Consider the following 5,779-nt stretch of genomic DNA (forward strand, 5'->3'; position numbering starts at 1 on the left):
GGACCGCGTTGGATGGCAAAATACGTCTGTACCGCATGGTCTGAATGGATGCTTACAGTTTGAGGGTCCGCTTTGGAGATGGCCTAAGTGCCACTTGAGTACCGTTGATTCCGATTCCTTAGCTTTATTTAGGCGCAGACGCACATACACTCATCCATCTACACATATAGGGACAATGTATTTTTTTAGTAAAAGACACTATGTGCTGGCCATGCGGTGGATCCATAATGCAAGCACGGTCACCGTCACCTACTATTGTGTGCTGTCCATCTCATTCCTCCTTGATAATGACAAGTTCATATGCACAAGCAAACAACACATAGCAAGATATCCACATATTGTGTGTGTGTGTGTGTGTGTGTGTGTGAGAGAGAGAGAGAGAGAGAGAGATGCAGGTGGTCACGGGTGCCATTGGCAGCCTGCTCCCCAAGCTGGGGAAGCTGCTCATGGAGTACAACTTGCAGAAGAAGGCAAAGAAAGGTGTCGAGTCTCTCATGCGAGAGATGAAGACTATGCACGCTGCCCTCTGCAAGGTAGCCGATGTGGCGAGTGATCAGCTCGACGAGCAGGTCAAGCTCTGGGCTGATGAGGTCAGGGAGCTCTCCTACGACATGGAAGACGTCGTTGACAAGTTCCTTGTGCGTGTTGAAGGCTCTAATAAACCCGCTGATGATGGCAACAAGCTCACGAATCTCGTGGAGAAGATGGCCAACTTGTTCAACAACGGTAAGGCCCGCCGCCAGATTTCTAGCGCCATCAAGGACATCCAAAAAGATGTCCAAGATGTGGCAGCCAGGCGTGGAAGGTATACAGTCGAAGATATTGTGCCTAAGCCTGCAGCTAGGACAGCTATCGATCCTTGTCTCCGAGCTCTGTACACTGAAGTTACAGAGCTTGTCGGCATCTATGGGAAGAGGGATCAAGAGCTTGTCAAGTTATTGTCCTTAGAAGATGAAGATCCGTGCAAGAAGAGACTGAAGATAGTCTCTGTAGTTGGATTCGGAGGATTAGGCAAGACCACTCTTGTCAGAACAGTATATGATAAGATCAAAGGAGGTTTCCATTCTTGGGCTTTTGTTCCAGTTGGTCGGAATCCTGACGTAAAGAAGATATTCAGGGACATTCTCATTGGTCTAAACAAGCAAATTTACACTAATATCAATCTCATGGTATTGGATGAAAGGCAACTTATTGAAGAAATCCGTGAATTACTTCAGGATAAGAGGTATGCGTCCCTTGACCAGTTTGATTGTTGTTTGCATGCCGCGGAAGCGGTCACTTAATGATTGGGTTAACTAGTCGAGAGCTTAGAATCTATTCTTTTCCAATGTCCTACTCATTTATAGCCGTATGCATCATTTAAATGCAGAAGCCGGGGTAATCCTCCTTCAAAAAATGTCCTGCTCGTTTGTATCATTCCCAAATTGACATTTTATAGATAGAGAGTGGTTTTTCTACACCCACCCACGCAAGAAAAGATATCAAAATATTTCAAAAAACTCTGAAACTTTATTGAAAATGATCATTAACAAATGTTAAAGAGGCTTGCAAATTTTGGTGGTCAAAAGACATCCGTGGAGCTCTATACAAAAAAAACAAAATTAATCAAAATTAGTCAAAATGTATGTGCATTGTTTGACCAAAATTTGTAAAAAAAAAGTACAGTTCTCCTTAGATGTCATTTACCACCAAACTTGGCAAGCCTCTCTAAAATTTGTTGATGATCATTTCCGCAAAGTTCCGGATTTTTTCGAAATGTTTTGGTATGTTTCCTACACTCTAAAATATGGCTACATACATCCGTATGTTGTAGTCCATTTGAAATGTCTAAAAAGACTTATATTTAGGAATGGATGGAGTATTATTTATGTAGAAGTCATATAGAGGTATAATTTCTAGAATTTTTTCTCTGAGGAGGACGTTAATTATTAATTTATTTTCTCAAGACATTTAAAGCGGAGAGTTTATCGAGATCTGTTCAAGGCTGGTTAGTATATTTTTTCTAAATAATGCAAAAAAAATCTCATCTTGCCCAAAATAAATGTTCATGATATTTACTTATGTTTCTTAATAAGTCATGCTTACTTTGTGAAAAAATGAATTCACTATTGGTCACAGAATTGTCATCTATTGCTTAAAAATGTTCTCATCACCAAATTTGGGTTCTCTCAAATATTTTGAGTTATATTTTGTGTTAAGAATTTACAAAGTGAAATATCATGTTGAAGATCATATAGTCTGAATAACATCAAAATGATGTGCATATATAGACCAAATTTTTTATTTTTGTGGAACTGAGATGATTGCCATGACTTCACCATGGGCAGCCACATGCTGAGGCCCATGTGAGCGGTGCCCACCTATTGCTCGTAGTAAGCAGCATATGCAGGGCTCTAGAAAAATTACCGTTGACATACCATGGTAGCTCTTGCTTGGATTAGTTACACCAGATCCAAACAGGGCTTTAGTCTCTGTCATCGTATCGCTGACTAGCATTACGCATCATACCTCATGGCAGACGTCGTTACTGTTCTTCAAGTCATTAAAAAACTAGCATTACACCTCTTTATTGACAAGCTCCAGATTGTTTTTTTGGTTTGACATTTTCTCTCTTCAAATAGATGAAGTGAATTGTAATTGAGGTTTTTATATTAGTTATAGTTTAATATTTTGTAACTACATGTGTTGTTACATGTCGTCCATTTCTCTTTATTTATACATTCTTGAACGATTATTATTATTTGCTTGGACAGACATCTTACTCTCAGTTCACAATTAATGCTATCATCGAATAGATTATTGACGGGTTTGGCGTATGGTGTCCACTTGTTTTCTTTCTTACTAAATTACATATGGTTTCTTGTGTTCATATGGCGCTTCATTAGCCTTTGTGATGTATACGTAAACATTTCATAAATGCTCTCTCACAACTGATACAGATATCTCGTCATAATTGATGATATATGGGATGCAAAACTATGGGGAGATATCAAGTTGGCTTTCTCTAATATGAACAATCTTGGAAGTCGACTAATCACGACAACCCGCATATTGAGTGTATCTTGTCCTTCCACTCATGATTCCATTTATGAAATGAAACCTCTCTCAGATGACGACTCTGCAAGGCTCTTCTATAAAAGAGTGTTTTCAAGTGAGCATGGTTGTCCTAATGAACTTAAGAAGGTATCTAAAGATATATTGAGGAAATGTGGCGGTGTGCCACTAGCCATCCTTACTATTGCTAGTCTTCTTGCTGCTGGTCAACAGATAAAGCCAAAATTTGAATGGCATGTTCTGGTAAACTCAATTGGTCGCGGACTTACAGAAGATGTAAGTATGGAGGAAATGCAGAGGATACTATCATTTAGCTATTATGATCTACCTTCTGATATGAAGACTTGTTTATTATATCTAAGTATGTATCCTGAAGACCATGAGATTGACAAAGAAGAACTTATATGGAAGTGGATATGTGAAGAATTTGTGCAGCATGGAAAGCAACTAACTAGCACATTTGAGATTGGGGAAACTTATTTCAACGAGCTGATAAATAGAAACATGATTCAGCCAATATACACTGGTTTTTGTGAAGTAAAAAAGTTGCCGTGTGCACGATATGGTGCTTGATCTGATTCGTTCCTTGTCAGGTGAAGCAAAGTTCATTACAGTATTGGATAGTAATAAGGATATGACGTGTTCTCGTGGCAATATCCGTAGGATATCTCTCCAAAATTTTGAGTTAGATCCACCAACCACTCCTCTCGTTAATTCAATGAGTATGTCTCAAGTAAGGTCCATTATTGTCTTTTTTCCAGCTATGACTATCATGCCTGCTCTATCTAGCTTGGAAGTTTTACGTGTATTGGATTTGAGTGGATGCGATCTTGGGGCAGTTAACTGTCAAGTTAACTTGAGGGATATTGTGTATTTATTTCACCTAAGATACCTAGGTCTAAGAAGAACTGGTATACGTGAACTCCCAAAGGAAATAGGAAATCTACAATTTCTGCAGGTGATAGATGCACAATACAATTTTGACATAAGAGTTTTGCCGTCATCTATGTGCAAGCTAAGAAAGTTGATGGTCGTAAAGGTTTTGATATGCTGCAATTGGACGCCTGGTGTCTTGGGTAACCTGACATCATTGGAAGTTTTGGAGAGGATCTATGCCTCTCCAAGCACTGTGCAAGAGCTTGGCAACCTGGCAAGGCTGAGGGAGCTCGAGATTCACTTCCTTCACGGGAGCCCCGAGTTAGAGGAAGCTTTTGTGGAGTCTATATGCAAGTTGAATGATATCCAAAGTCTGAATATTAGCTACCAGGATTTATCATACTTGGATCTCTTGGGGGAACGCTGGGTACCCCCGCGATGTCTTCGCAAATTTGAGTTCTTTTCAGACCACATGGCATGCTCTACATTGCCGATGTGGATAATGAGATGTGGCCCCTCACATCTATCAAACCTATCCACGTTCAGTATCATAATCAAAGAAGTGCGGCAGGAGGATGTGCAAATCCTTGCGAGGTTGCATTCTCTTCGCCATCTTTGGATGCAAAGCACCCACCAAACAGAAAGGTTGCTCGTCATTGGTGCGGATGGGTTTCGTTTAACGATAGCCTTTGCATTGCAATGTCAGCCGTATGCATCGTGCTGATGCAGAGGCCGGGGATCCCCCCTTTTCAAAAAAAAAATGTCAGCCAGCCACTCAGGTAGTGTTTCAGCAAGGAGCTTTGCCAAATGCAGAACAAGTCCGATTCAATTTGGGTGTGCGGGTGGCCAGAGAAGATGGTAACGGTGATTGCTTTGAGCTCGGCCTGCTTAACCTGCTCTCACTTCAGAGCGCGATAGTTGAAATCCATTGGGATGGCACCACAGTTAAGGAGGCCGAGAGAGCGGAGGCTGCGGTGAGAAATGCATTGAACGCCCATCCTAACCGACCAAGCATTGCTTTTAGTATGGAGCCATGTACACCAGAAGGTACAAACCACGCGATACTCATCATGAATGAATGTGCTGTTTTTTTTAATCCTTCTCTTTACACTCCTGCACATGCTTCCTGTTAATATATTGACATTAACCATTCTCTTGTTGCTCAATTTTGCATCTCAATCTCCAAATATAGACACTGATGATGAGGATGACGATGACTATTATGATGACGACATCGATACTGACGTTCAAGGAAAAAGAATGGATCTGGAGTATGACCGCTTTCTTTCATTTAATTCTTGACATTCATGCTTCGTTTTAGATCCCAGCTCACATATTTCTTCCTTGCTTTCTCAGCTAGAATTGACGGCGATTACGGAGAAAGACACATACGGATTATAAAGGTCAGGCTCCAGGTGTTGAAAAAGAAATCCTTGACTGAAGTCAAAGAACATGATCTGAACTAAGGCCCTTCTTGCTCTCCTCCAACAACGTTATTCAGTATCGCCATAATTTAGAGGTTTCACTGCTTGTTCTATTGCTACTTTCTTTTTTTCTTCATTCATTTGCTTGCTCTAGTTTCAACTGATTATATGTCGTCATGTAATGAACTTCCGTTATTCTCTGTTTCCTTTTCTCTTGTCCACACCATGTTTCTTTGTTTTATTCATTAATCTGCTTGTTCAAGCTTGAACTGCATATCATCTTCGCCATGCAGTAATGAACAGAGTTTCTTTGTTGGAAATGGAAGGTTTTAGTATTCGAGAAAGCTATTTTCCAGACGTCCTAATTTTAGGTACAGATTCGAACGACTCTTTCCCCGTTCGATCAGTATCGCACGGTCCAAAAA

General features: G+C 40.4%; 1 pseudogene; it reads left to right on the forward strand.

Annotated features, from left to right (window-relative positions):
* The first annotated feature begins 389 nt into the window (after positions 1 to 389).
* LOC119306127 lies at positions 390 to 5,396 on the forward strand (annotated as a pseudogene).
* Positions 5,397 to 5,779: the final 383 nt, after the last annotated feature.

This window comes from Triticum dicoccoides, chromosome 5B (assembly GCF_002162155.2).
Source record: "Triticum dicoccoides isolate Atlit2015 ecotype Zavitan chromosome 5B, WEW_v2.0, whole genome shotgun sequence".
In the NCBI taxonomy this organism is placed as follows: domain Eukaryota; kingdom Viridiplantae; phylum Streptophyta; class Magnoliopsida; order Poales; family Poaceae; genus Triticum; species Triticum dicoccoides.